At 39.4% G+C, this 25,704-nt stretch overlaps 1 long non-coding RNA gene across 3 annotated transcripts in view; it reads right to left on the bottom strand.

The window, feature by feature from the left end:
- The window catches only part of LOC102153580, a 33,305-nt gene extending 8,027 nt beyond the window's left edge, over window positions 1-25,278 (bottom strand). For all 3 annotated transcript variants that reach the window (XR_005368741.1, XR_005368740.1, XR_005368742.1), the window contains exons 1-3: window positions 25,136-25,278; window positions 22,373-22,547; window positions 17,341-17,482 (exon numbers count right to left, since the gene is read on the bottom strand). This is a non-coding gene — a long non-coding RNA (uncharacterized LOC102153580). The remainder of the gene's footprint in view (window positions 1-17,340; window positions 17,483-22,372; window positions 22,548-25,135) is intronic.
- Window positions 25,279-25,704: the final 426 nt, after the last annotated feature.

The following is a 25,704-nucleotide window of genomic DNA, read 5'->3' as shown; positions in this document are numbered from 1 at the left end:
TTTGCAAAAATTGAATCTGTCAACAGCAGTTGAAGATTTACCATCACTAAGGAAATAGTTTTCAGTAGAAAATTATCATTTGCCTAAGAGTGCATGACAGATACTGATTTTATGTCAAACACAATACAATTTACTCATGACCTAAAAGGAGTTGAGGGGGAAGCACAGATTCAAACTCCAGTTGAATGGGGTTGACCCACCACTGGCCTCCTTCTGTAGCATTGAACCAAAAATATTTTAGAGCTGGTTTGTTTTTTCTTCTAGATTTAGAAAATGCATTTTCAAGAAAAGTCTAAAGTAAGCTGAGGTCTAAGTATTGTGCTGACTTTGAGTTAAAAGTCTAGAATTGCAGTACTGATTTATAATATGGCTTTATTATCTTGCAGATTTGTTTTATGGGTTCTTTCTAGAATTCACAGTGTACCCCACCATGTAATGTCTCAGGGGGATCTCGCTGAGTGGCTTACCAGCTAGTTGTTCTCGTGTAATTACATAGAATATTTGTTCAGCATCTCGCACCTTTCAGAAAATGTTATTTGGTGGAACTTATCGGTGTCCAAAAGACTTGGGAATTCATAAAATTAAAAAAGTCAAACTTTTTAAAGAGAATAAAAGGAGAAATGTGTTATAGAACTTTTAAATGCCAGGCACAGTGCTAGGTTCCATGCTGCTATCTGTTCATCTTCTTCCTATAACATTTCCACAAATTCATATATGTGTGATGCAGAGAACAAGACAGACTTAGAAAGATCAGGTGACTTCCCTAAGACCACACGACAGGCAGTCACAAAACCAGAATTTGAACTTGGATCTTACTGATTCCATACCCCATGACACCAAAGATCTAATAATAGTAACATTAATAATTAGCATCTGTGATTTGGGCCTTTATACATTCTTCTACCTTTACTTGAATGCCTACCCTACCTCACTTTCTCCTACACACCTGTGAGACCTCAGATGAGATGTCACCTTTCTGGAAAGATTCGCATAGAGTGCTCATGTCTGTGGTAGGTGCTCCTCTTATGTGCTCCTAAAACGCATTGTGCTTCCCTCCTAATAGTGCTTATAGCTTATATAACTGTGTTCTCATTGATTTTTGTCTCTCTGGGTGCCCTGTGAGAAGAGGGTCTTTCTTCATTCTGTCTATACTAGTTTCCTAAGCACTTAGCATAGTTCCTGTCACATTGAAGGTGCTCAATTAATATAAGTGGATTAGTGGGGGCCAGGCAGTGTCTGTCATTGTCACATTTCTTATTCTAAAAAGCCACTGGAGAAAAAATATACATATGGCACCTAGGATAGGAGTTTTCCTAGTGAATATGAATTTCCTCCCCATCTCTACCTTCTAGTTACTCTACCCTGACTCTCTAAGGAAGTAAACACACACATACACACATTACTTTAATTGACTAACTTTATTCTTTTTTTTCTCCTTTCCAAATCTTTTACTAAATATTGGAATTTATCGATAGGGCTCATATTTACCAAGTTCTGAGAAGAACCCAGCCCTGCAGAGGGTAGGTTCAGTGAAAATAAGTAGTTATTCCATCCCTGCGAAGGGCACTCTGTGGTTGTGCAGTATACAACAGTGCATATTTAAATACGGTGAGTAAAGCACATTTAAATACGGTGAGTAAAGTAGACACCCTCACTTCCACAGGTATTTATTAAGTGTCTTTCTTGTGTCAGGTCCTGTGCTCACTCCTTCCCTCCTTGAGGGATACTAAGCTTCTGCTTAGGGCTCTAAAGACTCCTTTTGCCTATAAACCTATAAACTGATACTTGAGCTAAACTACATGCCAGCAGAATGACCAGAGAAATTGGATCACATCAAAAGTGCAGAGCTAAAATTTGAGCCTAGTTTCACCCAACTGCATGTCCAGAGAAACCTGTTTCACTCCCTCTGCACCTGTCAGCCAAGAGACCAATGTGAGGACAAGTCATTTGTAATTAAGCTCCATACTCACAACTCAAATTCACAAGGAGGCTTTGATTAATTTACTCCAAACTAATGCTATTAATGCAGCCTTATTATATTTAAGAAAATAATTGAACTAATATTCAGATTTTCTTAACACAATTAGAACACACACAGGGAATTGCAGTTCCTAGTCTGACACATGAAGACCTTCAAAGTTATCATTGCCATCCTCACAACAAGGTAAAAGCCAAAAAACCTGAAAATCAACAACTTTTCTTAGATTCATCAGAGAATTGAGGTCCCAAGGCAATCTGCTATCACCAAAATAAGAGAAATCAAAAGGTAAATACAGAGAATTGAGACTTACTGGGAGCAGAAGCCCACAGCAGGAGCCAGTATCACTGGGGACACTTTCAGCTATTTGTTGATTTGCTGGAGGCTCTGCATAGACTAGCTTGACAGAAAATGGAGGGTGGGGGCAGCCTTAGCAGGGACTCATACTTTAATAAGTTTTACTTCCAAGAGTTTCACTAGACTCTCAGGGTGAATTTTGGAGAAAAAATCCCCTCATGCTTCCAGCAGAGGGAAAGGAAAAGTAAACATTTGAAATCTGCCCAGAGATTTCTTTTATCCTTAATAAAGTTATTCTTAGGGGAAACTGTTTTATCAAAGTTTAACTCAGTAGAATTTTACTAAAGCTGAACTGACCTATTTAACATAGTACTGGATGTTCTAGCCAGAGCAATTAGATAGGAAAAAGAAAGTCATCCTAATTGGAAAGGAAGAAGTAAAATTATGTCTGCTCATGTATAATGTGATCTTATATGTAGAAATCCCTAAATATCCCACAAAAATCCTACTAGAACTAGTAAATCAATTCAGCAAAGTAGCAAGATTCAAAATTAAGATGCACAAATCACTTGCATTTCTAGACCATAACAATGAACAACCGAAAACTAAATTATCAAAATAATTCCAATTAGAATAGCACCAAAGAATAAAATGCTTAGAAATTAATGAAGGAGGCAAAAGACTAGCATAATGAAAATTATATAAAACATTGCTGATAGAAATTTAAAAAGGCATAAACAAATGGAACCGCATCTTATGTTCATGGACTGGAAAATTTAATAATGTTAACGTGTATTACTATCCAAAGAGATCTACAGATTCAATGTAACCTCTATTAAAACCTAGTTACTGGGGCACTTGGGTGGCTCAATGGTTGAGCATCTGCCTTTGGCTCAGGTCCTGATCCCAGGGTCCTGGTATTTCTCCCCTGCAGGGAGCTTGCTTCTCCCTCTTCCTGTCTCTACCTCTGTCTGAGTCTCTTGTGAATGAATGAATAAACAAACAAACAAACAAACTCATTTTAAAAACCGAATTACTTTTTTAGAAACAGAAAAATCCATACTAAAATTCAGATGGAATCTCAAGGGGCTGCAAATAGCCAAAGCAATCTTGAAAAAGAAAAAATCTGTAGGATTTACACACTTCTTTATTTCAAAACTTACTGCAAAACAACAGTTACAAAAAAAAGTATGGTACTGGCATAAAGATAGACACATAGACCAATGAGAAATAATAAAGATCGTAAAAATAAACCATCACTTGTATGGTGAAATGAATTTTGATAAGGGTGCCAAGATATTTCAATGGAGAAAGGAAACTCTTTTCAACAATGGTTTTGGGAAACTGCATATGCATATAGCAAAGAATAAAGTTAGGTGCTTACCTAAAGCCATATACAAAAATTAATTCAAAATGAATCAAGACCTAAATACAAGACCTAAAACTATAAAATTTTTATAAAACTTTAAGAAAATGTGGAGAAAATGCTTCACTACATTGTATCTGACAAAAATTTCCTAGATATGACACCGAAATCATAGGAAACAGAAGGAAAAAAAAGATGAATTGGACTTCATTAAATTTTTTTGAAATTATGCATCAAAATATATTATCAACAGAATAAAAAGGCAACCCACAGAATGGAAAATATATTTTCAAATCATACATCTGATAAGGGATTAATATCCAGAATATATAAAGAACACCTAAAACTCAAAACAAAAAATGAATAACCTGATTTGAAAATGAGCAAAGGACTTGAACAGACATTTCTCCAAAGACAATACACAGTGGGCTATAAGCACATGAAAAATGCTCAAAATTACTAATCATTAGGAAAATGAAAATTAGAACTATAATGAGACCACCTCACACCCATTTGGATGAGTGCTATCAAAATAATAGAAAATAACAAATGTTGGTGAAGATATGGAGAAATTGGAATCTTTGTGCCCTGGTGGTAGAAATGAAAAATGGTGCAGTCACTGTAGAAAACAGTGTGGAAGTTTCCTCAAAGAGTTAAAAGTAGAATTACCATATGATTCAGTAGTTTCATTTCTGGGTGGACATATAGAAGGGTTGAAAGCAAGGACTCAATCCTATATTTGCACACCCATGTTCATAGCAGCACTATTCACAGTAGCCAGAAGGTGGAAGCAGCCCAAGGGTCCATTGACAGATGACTGGATAAACAAAATATGGTATATACATACAATGAACTATTATTCATCCTTAAAAAAGAAAGAAACTCTGACAGATGCTATAACATGGATGAGTCATGAGGACATGATATTAAGTGAAATATGCCAGTCACAAAAAGACAAATACTATATGATTCCACTTCTATGAGGTAGTTAGAGTAATCAAAATCATAGAAATGGAAAGTAGAATGGTGGTTGCCAGAGGAGGGGGAATTATTGTTTAATTGGTATAGAATTATTGTTTAATTGGTATAGAATTTAATTGGCATAGAATTGGTATAGAATTGGTATGGAATTGGTATGGAATTAATTAGTATAGAATTCAGTTTTACAAAATGAAGAGTTCTGGGGATGGATGACGATAATGGTTGCACATCATTATGAATCTACTTAAAAATGGTTAAGAAGGTAGATTTTCTATTATGTATATTTTACCACAATAGAAAGTTGGAGAAAAAAAGAAGCTGGAAGGAAATAAGTCCACCTTACTTACAGAAGAGCAAGATAAGAATTTCATCCATCTTCTCTTCAGAAACCATGCAAGTGAGAGGAGAGTGAAGTTAAATATTTAAAGTGTTGAAAGAGAAAAAAACAAACAAACCTAAAACTCTGTATAAAACAACATCACCCTTCAAAGTAAAGGAAAAACAAAGACTTTCTCAAACAAAAATCGAGATGATTTGTGGGCAGTAGGTCTGTCTTGCAAAAAATCTTGAAAGAAGCTCTTCAAAGAGAAGGAAAGTGATGTAGCTCAGAAGCTAAAATCTACATAAAGAAGAGAAGAACCTTAGAGGAATATATGGAGATACTGGTTTTTAAGACTCCTATAACAAAATATTGAGCGACTTAACAGAAATGTATTTCCTCTCAGTTCCAAAGGCTAGAAGTCTGACCTCAAGGTGTTGGCAAGATTATTTCTGTGGGGAAATATTTCCTTAGCTTGTAGGTGGCTATCTTCTCCCCGTCTTCACATCTTACCTCTGCATATGTGTGTGTGTGTATGTGTGTTCTAATTTCTCTTCTTATAAGGACACCAGTCTTTTGGATTAAGGTTGACCGTAATGACCTCATTTTAAGACAGTTACCTCTTTGAAGACCCTTCCATCAAATACAGTCACATTCTAAGTGACTGTGGGCTCAGACTTTAACATGTGAATTTTGAAGAGACACAATTCAGTCCATAAGAAAAGGTAAAATAAAATCTTTTCTTTTTCTTTATTGATGTAGTAGATAACTGTTCAAAATAAGAATATTGGCAATGTGTTGGGTGACTGTAGCTTATAGATAAATGGAGTTAAGGACAGCAATGCAATAAGAAAAAGTAGTGAGAGATTGGGAATATTCTAAGTGTCTGCACTACCAGTGAAGTGGTATAGTGTAATTTGAAAGTTGACAGAATAGTTGTGAATGTATACTACAAACTCTGGTAAAGTCACTAAACAAAAATTTTTTTAAGTAAAATTGACACGCTAAGAAGGGATGGGAAATGAAATTATATAAAATGCTCAGTTAAAATTAGGGAAGGCAGCAAAAGAGGATGATTTTTAAGAAAAGAAAAAGGACAATAAATAAAACACAGTAACAAATATGATAAATATTAATGCAGCTATATCGATAATCACTTTAAATGTTAATGGTCTAAATATGTCAATTAAAAGACAAATTGGTAGGGTAGATAACACATGAGACTCATCTAATATTGTCTATGAGAAACCCACCTGAAGTATAAGTCATAGATATTTTAAAAATAAAGGAGTGGAAAAAGATATACCACACAAACACTAATCAAAAGAAAGATGACAGAGCTGTAACAATTTTACACAAAGCGGACTCCAGAGTAAGGACCATGACCAGTGAGCTACTTTCCAAGGCAGATCCTGGAGAGGGGGTTACTCAATATTCCTTCCAACATTTTATTTTATTCCTCTCCTTCCTCTACTGTAGAGTCTGGGGAATTAAAGACTTACACGTCTAGAGGCCGTGGTTCAGAAAGCAGAACAGAAGCAGATGTTTGCTAAACATTTTGGAGAAAATTTTTTGCTTCCCTAATTACAGAAACTATTCTTTCTTTCTCTGCTTCCCTCATTCCTCCCTTTTCCTTCCTCAATGCGAAGGCTTGAGTTATCTTGTGATCATGAGGGAAAGGCTGAGAGATTTATACAAACTTTAGCCCTGACACCCTTGAGCAGATGAGTAATATAGATCCTTTTCTCGTAGCTGGATGCAATCTAGTTTGAAATAATCTCACCTCCATTGCTCCCAAGTGTTCGGTGAAAGTCTGTTACAAACCAGAACTCTTTGCCAGGGCTTTATAAGGAAATGAAGGAAGATGGAAGAACATTAGCTCACACAGTGCCTGGGAGCAAAGTGAGAGCAGGGAGCATGAAAAGTAGCCCGTACTAGCTCAGGAAATGAAGAGACTCACTTGTGTGCAGGTGCACGCGCGCGAGCACACACACACACACACACACACACACACACACCTTGGACCTGCTGCTATAGGAGCTATGCAATGGAGGATCAGACTATTTGGGAAGTAAAGAATCTCTTAAATTCTAGGGGATTTAGGGACATTCAGGTGCAGACACACTGAGTTATTTCTGCCTAATTTTTGTTCTGAAACACAAAAATGTCGCCACGGTGATTGCAACTCCAGATCACAATTATCCTGATGTGGTGATCAAGAAAACGGTGTAAAATGGTTCTTCATATGTACATTTTTGAAAATATATAAAATTATTCACAAGCATCTCATTGAAACAAATGAGCAAAGGATGGTAAATGAAAGTACATTGTAAAATGTTCGTTTTTATGTAAGCACTGAGCAATATGTATGTTTTGTCTTATTTAGTGAGCTTCACTATTATCTTATGCTCCTGTACCCACTCAATCTCTACTACTCTAACCTGGCATCTTTCTATAGGGTCTCAAGTTGCTCAGCTATGCCATCTTGTACTAAATGTTCGGGGGCTTAATCTTTGGTGTGGGTGGGAGCCACGTCAGATGGAGGGAATGTCCTATCCATATTCTCAGGAGACTGGTGTGGGCTCCTGTGAAGTGGGAAGCAGAGCAAGTGGTATGACCGCCTGGTTTAAAGGCTCACAGTACATGTGAGTCCTCTTTGTAACCATTCCCACCCTTTATCAAGGATCCTGGTTTCCTAGGGGATCAAGTGGACCAAGGAGAATGCCCTTTGTCTGAACATTTCACAGTGACCCAGGAATTTACACAGGGTGACAAAGATGTGTCAGCTCCATTCATGTACAACATCACTCATTTACCTCAGACCTTGTCAAAATTATTTCCAGTTTCTAGGTATACCTTGAAAATGTTAAAAAAAAAAAAAGAAAAAAAAAAGCTGTGCTTTGTAATTCCTGCCCCTTATCTTGAAACTTTCACCTGCTGATTGGTCCTGGTGGCCAGGTGTGGGCTTGGATTTGAGTTGAGATGACCAATTCATATCAAGTTGCCTGGACTTTCCTGATTTTAGCACTGAAAGTCCCTCATTCTGAGGAAATTCTTAGTTCTAGGAAATTAAAGCTGGTCAGTCTGTTTCTGAGCAAGCTGCAGATGCATGAAGAGCCTGTCGATAACAATGCTTAATCTTTGGATCATCTTGGAAATGCCACACAAGGGTTTGGGAGACACACAGGGATACAGCATTGTCTAGATCCAGGCTCAGGTGTCCGGAACTTTACAGAGATCCAGTAGTATGGGCAGCTACGTCTGACTTCCTCATTGCTCAAATCCAACTTTATAATAGATGACAAAACTTAATATAATAAAATTTGTTATTTAATATAACATTATAATACAATTTTATTACAAAAAATAGAAGAAAGTAAACAAATAAATATTGCTAGCTAGAAAAGACAAAATAAAAAATGTTCCTAAGGATCATAGAAAAATTTTCCAAAGGAAGAATGTATCTTTGGAAATTACAAAATCCAAAGGTTATGGTGAGGTTTAAATGTTTTAGCAGAAGCTTAAGTGAATGAATGGACTCACTCAGGAAAATGAAGGGGAACCTTACAGGAAATGAATTCTAGAGGGAAGAGACCTTTTAGAGATAGCGGAGAAATTTCCCAAGCAAATAAAAGCATGAGTCTTGCCCTGACATGTTAGAAAACTATAGAAAATGAGCTATAGGTCTAAGAATAAATGGAAGAATTCATCAGTTCTTTGTAAAGCCAGTTGACAGTTCAGGGTTGGTGAGACTGGTCAGAGAAACCCCAATGAATTGAGAAAAGAAAATGAACATAGAAAAAAAAAAAAGGAAAATGAACATAGCAGAGCAAAATTCCTTGAAGCAGATACTCACTTAAGCTTCCGTAAAAATGTCTTCAAAACCTTGGCAGAGACTCAAAATCCCAGGTTATCTGATCACCAAGGCTGGAGGCGTGTTCAGCTAGGATAGTTCAGGGATCTGGGCATGTGGATTGCAGAATGATGATTCCCTCCATCAGGCTAACTACATCTCAGGACAGTTCTTTCTCCTCAAGGGCGAAGCAGAACATCATCTCTTCTTCCTAAAGTGTGGTTCTCTTTCCAGATCAGCAGGATCTCTCAGCTTTTGATGCACTTCCTTTTCCCCGTGCAAATGGTCCAAGATCCTAAAGAATAACACTACTGATGCCTTTGGTAATTTAGATTCTCCTGCTGTGTCTCTCACACTTGAGAGTGATGCAGCTGGCCCAAACTTTGTTCCTCCATGTCATGATGCAACAACAAAACCCTAAATGATCCAATTTAAAAATGGGCAAAAAAAAACTTGAGTAAACTTGAGTAAGTCTCAAGACACACAAATGGCCGACTATGTATGAGAAAAGATGCTCATTGTCACTAATCACTAAGGAAATGCAAACCAAACCATAGCGAGATACCACTTGGAATGACTTTTGTCAAAAAAAATGGAAAATAGCAAGCACTGGTGAGGATGTAGAGAAAACTGAGTCTTGTGCACTGATGATGGGAATGCAAAATGGTGCAGCTACTATGGAAAAGAGTGTAGAGGTTTTTCAAAAAATTAAAATATCATCATATGATTCAGAAATTCTGCTTCTTCAGAAATTATGGATATATGATCCAAGGAATTGAAAGCAAGGAATCTGATATTTATACATCCACGTTAATGGCTGCAATATTCATATTAGCCAAAAAGTGGAAGCAGCCCCTTTGTCCGTGGACAGGTGAGTGTATAAATGAAATGTGATATATGCATACAACGGAATATTATTCAGGCTACAAAGGAAGAGAATTCTGATACACACAACAGCATAGATAGATGATTCTTGAGAACATTATGCTAAGGGAAATAGCTACAAAAGGACAAACACTCTATGATTCCACTTATGGGAGGTAGTAGGAGAAATCAGAGTCTGAGACAGAAGGCAGATCCTGTTTGTCAGAATCTGAGAGAGGGAAGAATGGGGAGTTCTCCTTTAGTGGGGACAGAGTTTCAGTTTGGGAAGATGAAAAAAGTTCTGGAGACAGGTGGATGTGCTACAATAGGAATACGTTTAATGCCACTGACTGTACCCTAAAAAATATCTAAAATATTAAACTTTATGTTGTGTGTATTTTACCATAATAAAAAAATAAAATACATAAGACATGGCTCTTCTTCAAAAGTTGCCATGATGACCTCTTTTTTTTTTCTTTTTGCGGAAAAAGAAACCATTGTATCCTGTCTCACCACGGTGATTGCAAAGATTTTCAGACAATCAGTTGATTTTCAAAGCTCAAATGAGCTAAGCTTTTCAAAAATAATTTTATCACCTCTGCCCATTGCTTTAGACACTGTCTCTCTCCCTTGATGGTCCTTTAAATATGCATTAATGTAATAAGATTAGGCATTGCTCCTTCGCACATTCTCACTGCGGATCGGAGTGTGAAGGTGAAGTGGATTATAATCAAACCTGTTCAGATTCCCTCAGCTGCCTGGGGCCTGGGTTGATTGCAGACTTCGGATGCAGTGCTCCTCGGCGAAATAAGGTGAAGGGATGACGGGAGTGCAGGGAAGATGAGCTCTCCTTGAATTTGTGACTGTGGCTGCTTTTCATTGTGATTAATGGTCACTGGCCACTGCCCATATCAATCCAGGCTTATTCCCCCACACGGAAGAGAGCCCACCTCAACATTACAGGAGTTAAAGTGGTCATGACAGCTGCTGCACTGGCCTGGAGAGGTCCCTCCCCGCCACTCCCTGCGCCGCTGGCATGCTCCCCTCCACCATGGTGCTCCCACCCAAACAGGTGAGAAGGCATGGCCACCGGCTGGCGGGGGCCGGGGCAAGGCTAGGTGGCCCTGGTGGAGGTGATTTGCCTGGCTGTGTGGCAGAGGGCCAGGCAGAGACTTTGGGAGCCTGGGAAAAAGCCACCTCTTATTCTGAGAACAGAGGTGTGTTACTGGATTTCTTTTCATTCTGGCCCCCTCTTTTGTAAAATGGGGGGTAAGCCTTGCCCAGCAGGTCTGTTCTCAGGATTGCACGGGACAATGCGCATCACTCGTCTGACTCACTGTAGGCGAGTCTTCTCTGAATCTCATCTCTGTTGCTGAAGAGGATGCTCCCACTAAAGCAATTTGATTCTTGCTTCAACACTTTTGTGTGAGCTGCTCCCAATGCCTGCAGTGTCCTCCCACTATGAGGACTACTGTCGGTCTTTCACTGTGCCACCCAGATGTCACTCATTGTTTCTTTGTGGAAGGCCACCGCCCCTCTTTCCCTCATAGAGACAGCGCTACATAACTTTCCCTCCCGTGCTCCACTTCTGTGTCCTGGTCGTATTTCTGTTGTCAGGCTTCCCTTCAAGGACAGTTGTTCACTGTTTCTCTGACTCCTCTGCTAGTCATTGCCCTCAGAAATCCACTGGGTTTTTTTTTGTAGAAGTCTTGATGGTAAATAATTTTAGATTTTTGAGGGCCATACAGCCTCTGTTGTAGCTGTTCCATTGTGCTGTTGTGCTGCAAACACAGCCATGGGAAGTAGGTAAACAAATGAATGTGGCTGTATGTTCAATAAACTTTATTTAACCAAACAGGCAGCAGGGCCAGAGATGGTCGATGGGCCAGAGTTCCTGACTCCTGCTCTGTCCCACTCATGCAGCACAGAGCTTGGCAAAGCAAACACTGGAAAAATGTATTTTTTTCTAAATTCTGGGCTCAGACCTGGCTCTGAAATGTCCTCTTCCACTGGTATATTCTGCTCCTGTTTGGGATAGGCCCACTGGATGCAAAGAGAAGCCCAGAAAGGCCCACTGCATGTGACTCTTGCTCCAGAAGCTATATTTTGTGGGTTTCTTGCTTGGGTCAAAACACAAGGACATGTGATAGCGCGAAATGGCTGCTGTCCATGATGTCAGAAGAACTGGACTCTTGCTGTGTAGTCAATGGTGTCCATGTCCCCCTAGAACCTCAATGTCTTCATTTGCAAGTTAGGCCGTGTACCTACGTTGGAGGACTTGGATGAAGATCACAGTGGTATCACATACTCTGTTGCTTGGTAAGCAGACTTGCTAGTCCAAAGCTGGCTGACTGGCTAGTCAATATTATCATAATCATTATTACGAGGCTCAGATTCTAGCTTTCTTCCATACTTCAACCCCTGGGCCCACAGAAGAGGCCTGTGTTCATTCATTCATTCATTCATTCATTACAAAGTCAGGATTGGAAAATTATCAAATAAGGGAAGAAACTACTCTGTTGGGTCAGTATACCAGTACGGACTTTAAGAACATTCCAAGCATCACTGGCTGATGTTCTTTTTCATCAGCTCTGTTTTTATACGTCCTGCTGATTTAACCATTGGTCAGGGGTCTAGGATAAGAGACACCAGAATGCTGGCCTGGACTCTCAGACTATGAGAGGTAGTGAGTCATATATTGTCTGTAGAGCCTCATTTGGAGAATAGGTTGGGGTGACAGAGATTATTTCTCTTCCACCAAAGTCTGTTCCCTTCTTCTTCCCAAGTCACAGCCACACTGTGTGTCCCTTGCAGTGAGACTGTCTACCTATGGCCATCAGACCAAGTTATAGGCAGTGAAGTGTCAGCAGAAAGATAATGCACCTCTTCTAGGCCTGGCCCTCAGGAAAAACAAAGTACAGAAAAAAGAAAAACATTTCCCATGTTCACTTCTTGCTTTCCTACCTCCTCATGTCCTGGGAGGGTGCTGATGAGGGAAACCCTGGGCACCACATGGTAATGACCACAGCCTGACCACAGCCTGAGTCCCTTCACGATCTGGTGGAGCAAAGCTGGGCCTAACCATGAACTTCCACCTTGGACACTTAACAGAGCATCACATCAACTACTTGTACTGTGCTGTGTTGTGTTGTGTCTTCAGCTATGGAGTTTGAGAGCCTATTTATTAGAGCATTTTCTTACCCAAAATGAACCAGATATATCTACCTTCTTTCTTCCCTTCCGTCATATCTTATTTTCTTTCTGTCTTCCTGACTTGCTCTTCTTTTTCCAACTGCACAAACCCATAATCCTTCAAGTAGGAAGTTTGATTGAAGATTGAAAACTTTTCAAATTTTACAAAACTGATGTAGTGTACTAGGGCTGATCCCTTGCAGGGCTGAAGCTTATGCAATTTGGGGAATTTCTTCAAGTAAAAGATTCTAAATTTTGAATACAATATCGGGGACAAAAGCCCTGAAGTCAGACAGCCCGGGTGGCTCAGCGGTTTAGCGCCGCCTTCAGCCCAGGGCGTGATCCTGGAGACCCAGGATCGAGTCCCACGTCGGGCTCCCCTGCATGGAGCCTGCTTCTCCCTCTGACTGTGTCTCTCCCTCTCTCTTTCTCTCTGTCTCTCATGAGTAAACAAATAAAATCTTCAAAAGAAAAAAAGCCCTGAAGTCTAAGCCTCTTTAGCTGCCAGTAGATCCCCCACTGGTGGCACATACACAGGGTGGCTGGTAATATAATGGAACTGACACATTTGGACTAAACCCACTATTCAAAATTATTAATATATCTGCACAAAAACGTATTAATATTCTACATGGGATCAATGAAGATCATACATGGCCTCTCAATAATTCAGGTCAAGTTTTTCCCCTAAATTAGTAAAGGTCAGGGACACCTGGGTGGCTCAGCAGTTGAGTGTCTGCCTTTGGCTCAGGGCATGATCCCGGGGTCCTGGGATCGAGTCCCACATCGGGCTTCCTGCAGGGAACCTACCAATGGTTAAATCAGTAGGACTGCCTCTCTCTCTCTGTGTGTCTCTCATGAATAAATAAATAATCTAAAAAAAATAGTAAAAGTCGGCTTTGGTCTCCCTATCAAATGAACTTTTAAAAATACAGCTTTTAGAACTCTTTGGGTTTCAGAATGGTGGATATGGGATCTGCATAATGGTCGTGCGTATTAGGTCCTATGAGAGAAGACGGTATCATACGTACGATCTAAACTCCTTCTTTTAGTGAGTCTACCATCCTCATGAGGAAACGTGATGTGAAGTGACACAGCTATAATGTGATTCCTGCCAAGGGAGTAGCTCACATGAAATGAAAGACTTATGTTACCCAGAGGGACTTTCTGTGGGTGAATGTAAAGTCCACAGAGAACCTGGGGTCTTAGAGAGTCTCTGTGCCCAATCACCATGACGTGCCCTGATGTTCACCAGGATGTTGTGGCAGGTGGAGGTATCCTAGACAGTGAGTCAATCAGGAGAAGCTAACCAACTTGAAGCAGACAGTGGGTTCCTGGGTGGCTCTGTCAGTAGAGTGTCAGACTCTTTGATTTTGGCGCAGGTCATGATCTCAGAGGCATGGGATTGAGCCCCACATCTGGCTCCACACTCAGCATAGAGTCTGTTTGTTCCTCTCCCACTGCCCCTCCCACTGCTATCTCTATCACTCTCTGTCTCAAATAAATAAATCTTTAAAAAAGAAGCAGCAGACAGATCTGAGCTCAAATGCTGATTCTTCTCTTACTTATTGTGATGTTGGGTAAGTTGCTAACTCATTGGAATTATCAAGTTAAATTAATGAGATACAAGAACAGTTGTTATTGGCTGCCATTCGTTCTGTCCTTACCACACTTTGAGCATTGTGATAGGTGCTTGAGGTGAATGATCTCATTTACTCCTCCTGTAACCCCATGAGATAGATGTATTATTGGTTTAAGGCTAACAAATTAAAGATCAGGGAGCTTCAGAAACTCATCTAAGATTCAGGTCTGTTTGACCCCAAAGCCCAAACAGGGAACTACTGTTCCTCTGCCCCTTCCAAGGATATAAAAATGACTCAGAAAGTCATAAACATAAAATGATGCCAAATTCTTGTCCTTGGTCTGGTTTATCCAAGCTCCTGAATTTTCTCCTTTGAATCTGAATTTGACCCAGATGCTTGATACCTTTTCCTGATCTTCTGTTCTGATCTTTTCCTTTCCAAGAAGACATTATCCTAGATTTAAAGGCAGAGATTGTAAAAAGAGAGAGCGTAGGGGACACCTGGACTGTGACTAGATTTGTGACCTTCAAGATATCGTAAACTTTTTGAAATTTTAATTTGGTAATTTTGTATAAAAATCTGCACATCAGGCGTCTCTTGAGAAACTGAAATGACAACGCTAGGCTTGCATTTTTCCATGATAATTGGCAGCCCCTCAAATCTCAAGAAGGTCCCCTTCTTATAGCACCCTGTACTTTTTTTTATACTTGCTAAGGAAATATACATTTTTGAATTAATGAGGATGATGACATGAAGGGAGTGTGTTCACATATCCATTTAATACCCTATTCCTATGATAACTTAATAATCCATGCCCTTCAGTATGAAGCTGGCTCTCAATCTTTTTGAAGAATTGATCCATAATGGCCCCAAACACTTGCCATTTAAGTCCGAATGTTGGAAGTATAATGACTCCATAGTGATGTCTTTCTGCCACTTAATGGCCCCTAAACATTAAAGAAATTCTAATTGGCAGGGTCTGTGGGGCTATTGTTTTTTAACTTATGGTAGCTTTAGCTTCCAACTAGTACAATATACAAGATTTATGGGCAATAAAACGTAGATCCCTAGCCATAAGAATTGTCACGAACTGCATGTAGGGAAAAACAATCACAAGTTTATGTTGCCTGATGAGACAGTGATTGGCCATAATCATACTTTGATTTCATATACTGGCTTTCTTCAGAGGATCACAAGGTCCCTGCACATGTGGTTTATGAATCATGATCCATATAGACAGGGATGGTCCATCATCACCAAACCTTCTGTAGAGCACCAAGCACATTAATGCTCCCCTCATTTAGGTTGTTGTTATTTGAGCAAATCCAATTAATCTAACAAATTGAGCAACTATCAAGAGTCCAACTCAGTGCACATGGATGTTTGTGGTGAGAGGACCTTTACAGGTTGACTTTATTCAATTCATGTATTTTCTAATTAAGTATTTCCTGATCCTCCCAAGTAGAGTAGCCTTCTCCTGGTCATCCTCCCCACTGCTCTTAGCACTTTGCCAGTTTCTTGCCCATACACAGTTGGGCTCAGGTGGGAGTCAAACAGCATAAGTGTCTTGGCAAGGCACAGGGTTCAGGGCAGATTTCAGGTAGGCCCCTGTATCCATCTCTCCTAGCCAAGTGAATAAATCCCACCAGTTCACCCATTCTCAATCTTCTCATCTTTAAAATCAGAAATAACACTACTAATATTGCATAGTTGGGAAGAATATTTTGGAATATTGTACATAAAGTACTTAACTATACTGATGGTATTGAATAAATACTAAACTATTCTTCCAGAGTATGGGAAATGTGTTGTGCTTTTTTATCTATTCCTCTTGGCGGAATTCCTGCTGAACTGAAGATTGTAAAAACTTATTAAAGGAAGGAAGGAGGGATCCCTGGGTGGCTCAGTGGTTTAGCGCCTGCCTTCGGCCCAGGGCATGATCCTGGAATCCTGGGATCAAGTCCCACATTGGGCTCCCTGCGTGGAGCCTGCTTTTCCCTCTGCCTATGTCTCTGTCTCTCTCTCTCTCTGTGTGTGTCTCTCATGAATAAATAAATAAAATCTTTTAAAAAATAAAAATAAAGGAAGGGAGGGAGGGAAATTCAAAGCCATTAAATTATATGGGTCATTTAATGGCTTTGAATTTCCCTCCCTTCCCACTTAGCAGGATAGCAGGAACAGAACAAGTAGTAATTTGGAATTCTTCAAAATAAATACAAGGAAAAATAAGTTTAAGACATATGAATGGATATTTTATTTTAATTTTATGCACTACTATTTACCTAAAAAATACGAAAGTACCAATTCGAAGGGATACATGCACCCCTATGTTTATTGCAGCATTATTTACAATAGCCAAACTGGAAGCAGCCCATCAATAGGTGAGTGGATAAAGAAGATCTGGTATATAAACACATGCATGTGCACACACACACACACACACACACAAACACACACACACACAGGAATGTTATTCAGCTATGGATGGTTATTTCTGGGCCAAGACGTTCTGTGGTCAACATAACTCTCCAACTCTCCATTGGCATGTTTCATTTTGAGTGTTTAATATAAGACCTTTCCAAGAAAAAATCTGCTTTTTATATAATTGTTTCATACTCCATATTTTCTGTCATGAAAAGGTCATTACTTTTCTCCTCTGCAAGTGTCTCCTACCTCATGACAAATCCAAGCCCCAGGGGCTCATTCGGTCCCAGGAGTCAGTTTGAGCTTCAAATTGCCATGCAGAGTGGAAACTGGAAAATTTAGTCTACTGGGGACCTTTCTGTGCTGCACTGATATTAATGTTACACTGCTGAAAAACAGATGCTGTCTTATGTCTCCAGAGGACATCCTCGACCTGTACTCAGTGATCCCAGCATGTCACCACCTGATCCTGCAATAACTTACCCAGGAAGTGTGAGGAAGGGGGAACGAGGTCTTGCCTCACTGTCTTCTCAGTCGTGGTCATTCCACATGCACATAGTCATGGACTCCGTATTGCACAGTATCCCAGCAGGAAGTCGCACCCAAGGGATTCAGCAGAAGAAAGCTGCACCAAAGGACAATTTCAAAATAGAAGTGGCTGAGCAAAAACAGAATCGGTGCCTTCCTGAAGCTATGATTTTAATAGCATATTTTAGCCGCAACTACACCGTGATGGAACATGTTTCAGTAAATACTTTGACACTTCTAGTCTTCATGTTTCTTACCCAGCTACTTCCCAGATTTGCAAATGGGTGCATGGTGGCTTTTCTTTCTGAAATGGCACTCACAGGCTCATGTTTAATATTATGCTAACTTGGCTCAGAGAAGATCCTTCTGGCCTCCAACTATAGCCTTTAGGTACAGCCTCAGTAAGGCAGGAAGGTAGAGGGAGGCTCAGTGCTCCATTGCAGTCTGTGTGAGAGACACAGTTGGCAAGGACTGGGCTATTTCAAGGCATGAGGGTGAACACAGAAATATATTTCCATAAGTATACCAGATGCACTAATTGGAGTCCACTGTCCACTTCTTTGGAGCCTACTTTCGAACACACAGCCTCCAGTTTTCATTTACAGCTTCAGAAATTTATTTGTTATTCCCAGCTGGACTTGTGTCCGGGGCTCCAGAATGATAGCTATAATCATTAGGATTTTAGGAAAGTGAGGACAAGAGAAATTCTCCAATATAATTTCCATCCTTTCGAACATAGCCTGCTATCATTCAAACTTGTCAAGTTGCACGTGAGTTGCTAATGGGATATCAGAGATATAGACTGGTCATGTATGCAGAGCTCCATCACCAATCATATTCTGGCAGATTCAGAGTGTGGGGTTTTGCACAGAAGTTCAGAAATACACATGGAGGCCTTCACAAAGATATTTATCAACATTCTGCAGTGCCTGTTTCTAAATTTTATAAATATTTTAATAAGTGAAAAATTAAAGTTAATTTCCAGGTGGTTTTGTTTTCTCATGTGTAAAATGGATAATAATAGTACTTTCTTCACTGGAGGGCTTTAAAGCTAAAGGTGGATTAATACCTCAATCATTTGTTGAATGAGGCAGAGGATTGCTCACTAGCTAGCTAGCTGGATAGGTAAGTGGGTAATAAATCAATATAGACACATTGATAGACGGACAGCTACCCAATAATGTTGAGTGTTCCAGTCCGGGGATAAATAATCATTATTCACTTGGTCTTCAATACATGTTTATAGATTACTTGGATGATCAGAATAAAGCTCTGTACTGGCTTTTTAACTTTCAGTTCTTGAACTTCACACATTCATACTCAATATTTCTTTCAAAATAAAAAAAAAAGAGAAGGTATATTTTCCAAAAGATGTATTTCCACTGAAAAAGTCCACTGGTAAAAATGAAGCAATTACCCACAACATTATTGGGATTGGTGTCTTCTATCTGCCACTGAGAGTACAAATATGTGTAGGGCAGACCCACACACATGAGTGGGGATATCTCAATGCACAGCTCTCCAATTTGGAGGGAAGAGGGTCTGTGGAGAGTGTATGGGGATGTATGTCAAGATCATTTCATGAACAAATTGATCTGTATAATTAGAGGTTGTATCTTATTAAACCACTCTATCTTGGTCATTTATGAATACAACCTGGTTTAGATGAATCTACTCGATTTCCAAGAGGAATTTCATTAATAACAATGATGATTCTTAGAATTTAACTATGTACAAGACACAATATAAGTGATTTGTGTGTACTAATTCACTTAATTTCCAGAACAATCTTGTAAGTTAGGTACTATTAGCATCTCCCTTTCACTGAAGAGCCCAATGACACAGAAGGGTTGAGGAACCCCATGACATCTCATACCAAACATGTGGCAGAGCTGGGGTGTGAACCTAATAGTCTGAACCCAGAATATAAGCTATTGGCCAGTACAGAACCCTTTTATTTAGAAAATGGGTTTTATAGCTTAGGAAATGGTGGCTGAGAAAGGAAACTGATCCATAGAGCCAGAGCCAGGGCTGGGAAGTGTCTTTTAATTTAATTCATACAAATCCACTAAATACTTCCTTCAGGCCAGCAGTAGGCAAGGCCATTAGATATACAATGGGGAACAAGACAAATAAGGTCCCATTCTAGCCCTTGCAGAGATGAACTGAGTGGGGCATGAAGTGATTGAACTGGTGGCAGTAAGAAAGCAGGGTCGCTGTGCTGCTGGAGTGCAAGGAGCCAGGGCAGCCTCAAGGCCCCAGGGTAAGACCAGGAGGAGGATGAAATTAGCCAGGTAGGTGTGCCTGATCAGGCCTTGGCACTTAAGGCCTTGCTGCATTTTGAAGAAAATGAACCCTTCTCATTGTGGCTTCCAGAGTTGAGAATGGTCTGGCCCTGGCTACCAAGTAGGATCTCATCTGGAACATTCTCCTGTTCTCCCTCTGGTCCATCCCAGTTGCCTGTTTTCAGAGTTTCTTAAATAGGCCAAGATCTCTCCTGACTGCAGTCTCCTTTATATATGCTCTTCCTTCTGCCTAAAATGTACTTCTGTGCCTTTCCAAAGCTCCTTCAGGGCTTACTTCAATGCCATCTCTTCAAGGAGGCTTTATAAATGACCCTCCGAGTTCCCTCCAATGATCCCAATTCGTGATTGTTATGGATTGAATTATGTCCCTCCCTCACCCCAGATCTCCATGTTGAAGCCCTAACCCCCAGGACTTCATAATGTGACCTATTTGGACATAGATTTCATCAGGTGGACCCTAATTAAGTATGGCTGGTGTCCTTATAAGGAGGGGAAATTTGGACATAGACACAGATTCAGAAAGAAGCCACATGAGGATGAAGGCAGAGATGGGAGAAACACTTCTACAAGCCAAGAACACCACAGGTTGCCAGCAAAACACCAGAAGCTAAGAGCGGCATGGAAACAAACCCTGCAGACATCTTAATCTCAGGCTTGCAGCCTCCAGAAGCGTGAGGTAATCAAATCCTGCTGCTCAATCAACTTACTCTGTGGTGCTGTTTTCTGGCAGCCCTTCCAAACCAGTACAGTGATTACAACTTTATTATGGGTTAACTTAGCCCACTCGACTAGGGGGCCAGGCATGTCTGCTTCAGTCACCAGTGCCCCTAACCAGGACTGGTATGCGGCAGGTGCTTAAAGAACTCTTGACATGGGCCGATTCTCCTTTCCCTCCAATCCCTCTCCTCCTCTCTTCCTTTTCCTTTTTTACTCCCTCCCCTCCCCATACTCTCTTCCACATCTCTTATTTTTGAAATGCTTTCAGGATGATGGGGATCCAAATATTTCTAGAACTTCCTCACAGTTTAAGACAGGTTGAGAAACAACTGAGACCAGAACCAGATGCCAAGGAGACGCCACAGACCTTACCCACCCACCCAAGAGAATTTTGTTTAATTTTCAGGTAATCTTGGGTATAGCTTGTTTCCCAAAGGTGGGTCACAAAGAACTTGCTGGAAGGCAGTGACTCGTAGAGCAAGTGGAAAGCACATGGCCCAAGGTATTGCCTAAGTTTGGTTTGTAACCTTAGTTCCTTCTCTTTCTGACTGTGGGCTTGAGAAATGCCTTTATCTTTGACTCCAGCTTATCTACAAACTAGGAATATTGTGTCAATCTACTTTTTTACATTTAGCAATATATTGTGAGTCTTTTTCTATGAAAATAAATGCTAATTTACAGTATCTTTCTCAGAGTTTGCAATCAATGCCACTATTAAATATATATACACATATATTAAAGAATTTATATAGTTATGAACATTAAATATATATACATGCACATATGGTAATTAACTAATCCTCATTACTGTACATTTAGATATCTTTCAAGTTTTGCTATTATAATGGTTGGTGAGATAAACTTTCTTGTACAGTCATGTTTGTGAACCTGTGCAATTATTTTCTTAGACCATGTTTCAAGTATTTCTTTAGAATAGATTTTTCCAGGATAAACTTAGGTCTAAGGAAATGCAAATTTTTGAGATCTTTCCTATATACTGTTAAACTGCTTCCCAGAAAAAGTTGGATCAATCCATCCTCCTTCAGCAGTATAGAAAAGTATAAGAGCACCTGTTCCCCTCACCAAATACTGTCATTCTTTCACCCATTCCAGCTTAGCGATTCTGAACATTTCCCGTGTTCAGAAGCCTTTGGTATTTATCTCCAGTGTTTCTCCTTGTGCCGTTCACTGCATTCTCAGTGTGCTCTGCTTCATGCCCCATAGGAGGGATTCACCCTGGCTCTCTTATCCTCCTTTACCCTGTTGCATTTGTTTCCAAGGAAGGACATCAGAGGGCAAGAGAATCTCCATGCTCCCCTCCATCAGGTCAGGTCCACGGTTTGGCAGTGGCTGTATTTCTCTGCCTGTGGCCACAGAACTTGTCTGGAAGCTGTCTTTCACAGACAAGTTCTGGTAATACTGCTCTCTCACAACCCTTTGGTCTTGCACAATTAAGGATTCTGCTGTTGCTTCTCTGGATGCTTCTTTATCCTTGTGTGTTTCTTCACCCTGCCTACCTCTCTACAAACACTGATATATTATTAAGCTCTGTTCAACTACTGCTTTGGGTGTCCCATTTGTTTCCAATTGGCCCTACAAATGATATATACATATTTCATTAATACTCTATTATACAGTATTGCAATATTTTCCCCAGACTCCTGATTCTCAGGTGAAATTTTTCTGCTTTTTTTTTTTTTTTTAAATATAGCCAGGTATCCCCAATTTGAGGCAGAAGGAAATCTAATTTAGCAAGAAATCTAAACCCTAGGACTATTTTTCAAGAACAGCTATTTTATGATTTAGAATAAATACAGTTATAGGAAATAGGAAAATGAATTAAGAAGTCTTCCTGAAATAGCAATAAAGCAGACATAATACTATGGATAAAAATGGTGATGTGAGTTAACACTTTGGCCTCAAAATGGATTTCTTTAAATGGTGCAGAAGCTTTGCTTACTTACTTAGGAGGATTAAACTTTCTCCTTAAAATTATTTATATTACTTGTTATATGTAGAAGACATTTTCTTGTGGTTTCCAATTCAGCGAACATTTCATTGAGTATTTGTGGTGAGTCAGCCACTTTCTTAGCCTTCACTCAGTATGGGAACTCTGTAAAGTTGGTGCTTTCATCCTCACTTAAAAGGAAGATCAAAGTTCATAGAGGTTAAGTAAGATACTTAGAGTCACACAGAAAAAGAACAAACTAACTTCTCAGCAGGAGAGAAATTTAAACCTAAACCTTTTGCTTTTAAATCCAGTGCTCTTATTACAGTATCAAATACTTAGCCAACAGAATACATTTCAACAGAAATCATGAATATTTAACAAAATTCAGATTTAGCCTACATATAATAATGTTTCTGAAATGTTCAAGTTCAGCATATAACTATTAAAGATACATGTTATGGAGGTTAGGGCCACATAAATTAGAGAATTTACAAAAGTAAAGAGTTATAAGTACCGTGTTTAAGTGAAACAAACATTTTCTAAAACAAAGTCTTTTATGAATAAAAATAAATATAAAAATATACTATGAAACAGGTGGCAAAGTAAGCCCACATTGATATCAGTTAAAACTGATATAACCAAGTGGATATAAAAACTGTTAGTGGGAATTTGCTTGAAACGGGTCACCCTGAATAGAAAGTATGTGTACAATAGGAGAAGCTATTGATTTTTGGTGTGTTAACAAGAATTAGTGGGCCAGAAAATGTATATTCATTTTCTTCATTTGAAAATAATAGACTGTAAAATAATAGAATTGTTATCACAGTGCAGGATCAAAATCTCATGGGCGAGCCTCATCTGAAGCATTGTTGGTAAAACATATGGCAGTTATGGAGATTCTTTCCCTTCCATGCTCATAATTACAGAGTTCAGCTGCCTCCATGTGATGCAAGCAACTTGCCAAAAAATAAAAAAAGAGATAAACCAATCAGCCTATGCATTATGAACAGCAGTGCATGAAAACAACAACCACTGTGGGACAGAGGTCTCTTGTGACAATGTGGAGTCGAGTGGATGTGGTTGCATTTTAGTTCAAGCTCAAGACTTACAAATAATTTACTTCTAGAGAAAGACTGTGCTCATTAAATCTAGTGGCATTTTCTAACATTTAATACTTTTTAGAATCCAATTCTAGAAAGATGGCAACTTTATAATGTATTTGCATCCCCTTCTCAACTCCCACTGCCAACCACCTCTCTGAATGTGGTGTCCATAGACTCCAGAGGGCTGGCAAGATTTGGGGGCATGCAGAAGTCAAGACAGGAAATGGCGCTTAAAGATCTCTGCTCTCCTAGATCAAATGAGAGCCTGGAAATCAATGGAGAGAAACATGGCAGCGTTACAAAGAGTATGGACCTATGGAGACCTTGGACATCCTTACCCCTTAAAGATTCAGGGGCTGGAAAAAATACTCTTGGAAAAACCTGTTGATCTCCCTGGTTTCAGAGCAGCTTTATTGGAACTTGACAGGTAGACTAAGTCCTTTTTTATAGCTAAATATTGTTGATAATTAGTCTGACAGAGACGAAGGTACCTTTCTTATCTTTGAAGGTCAATGCTAAGGAACCCTATGGCTGAAGTTGAGCCCCACTAAATGGGAAGGGAAATTTTACATCTAGTCAAAAGAGACCTAACAGCCAGAGAAAAACACTGGAGAATAACAGGCAACTTAAAGAGACAAAATTATCAACACTTAAGATCACATTATATAGCATGAAAAAAAAAAAAAAAAAGACTTCACAGGGCCAGATACAGGCAATTCTCATGATTCACGGTCGATGTTTTACACAGTTGCTCTGAATATTGAATTAGCAAATACCGGGCCATGCTGCTGGAAGAAATACAGGGATAGGTTTCTGTGAGCCTCTAGTCAAAGTGTTTCACCAACTGATTAATACATACCTTTGTTTCATGTGTGTTTGTGTTTAAAGACCCCTTGTTTAGTACATATCATGGATTCATCTGTTGAGCTCATGGCCAACATCATTATAACTCATGTTTGAATGAAGCTTATCTAACACATGCATTTGCCCTGGAAAGCATGTCATGGCCATTTTGTACCGAGGGACATTAGACAGCTCTACCACACTGTGCTTAGGGGCCATTTTAAATAACAAAGTCAACAAAAAAAGACCCACAAAGTTTGTGGTTAAATATGGCACTACATAGACTGTGAAAAAGACATTTGTTTGTAGTATGAGAGCTTTAGTAAGAAGGCAGCTGGAGGCATGCACGTTGGCTTTCTCAAATTTTTCTCCACTATGAACGTGTCTGCAAATGACTGCAAAAGCACCATGAGTATTGGTTTTCGGGTTGCAAATACATTTTAGCAAGTAAGCAAATTCACAAACACAAAATCCATCAACAATGAAGATCAAGTGTATATAATAATATTTTTAAACTAAAAATCTCAGAAATTGAAGGAGAATGTGGTTACCATTAGAACCTGGAACACCTAATAGAAGAAAAATCTTAAATCATGAGAAAAACTAAGGAAAGGGAACTATGAGGGAAAAGATAAGAGATGAGATAAGATGAGGGTGGTGCTAATTTGCATATACTGGTGCTTCCAGGGGAACAGAATAAGAACAGATGGAGAATGGGTTATAATAAAACAGTTAATACATTAAAAATTCATTGAGTTAAAGAAAGGCTTGAGTCTGAATCCTGAAAGCCTCAACCAATTCTAAGCAAGATGGATAAAGAAGTCACATACCAAGACAAAGTCTGAAAATGCTCTTCATTTTCTTATCTTGGGAATACAAAGAAAACATTGAAAGCTTCCACACAGAAAGAGAAATAATTTGCAAAGGTAAAAAAGGATCAAACTGGCATGGAACTTCTCCTGCATAGCACCAAATTAGAGATAATGGAATCACATTGTGAGGTCGCTCAGAGAATGAATTCTGAACCAATAATTCTATGTCCAACCAAGATGGTATTCATCTGTTGGTGTGAAATATGTCTGCAGATATAGAAGGGTTCCGGGAACACATCACTGGCACTTCACTGAAGAGACCGAAGTATGGACTCTAATCAACCAAGAAATGAATCTAACAAGAGACCTCAAGACAGAAGAGGATAGGAGGAAGGGAAAGAGTATGAAATAAATAAAGATAGAAATAGAGACAGATACACATAATTACCAAAAGCCTTGGTATGCATAGCATACATATCAAAGAATTCCTGAAATAGAAGTCACATGCTACCAGAGAAAATATTTAAAACTGGGAGAATGAAATTCCTTCTGTGAATAAAACCATGAAGGTATGGGATAGACCAGAG

This window comes from Canis lupus, chromosome 13 (assembly GCF_011100685.1).
Source record: "Canis lupus familiaris isolate Mischka breed German Shepherd chromosome 13, alternate assembly UU_Cfam_GSD_1.0, whole genome shotgun sequence".
Lineage (NCBI taxonomy): Eukaryota > Metazoa > Chordata > Mammalia > Carnivora > Canidae > Canis > Canis lupus.
The sequence above is the reverse complement of the archived record's forward strand: the minus strand, read 5'-3'. Positions and strand labels throughout refer to the sequence as shown.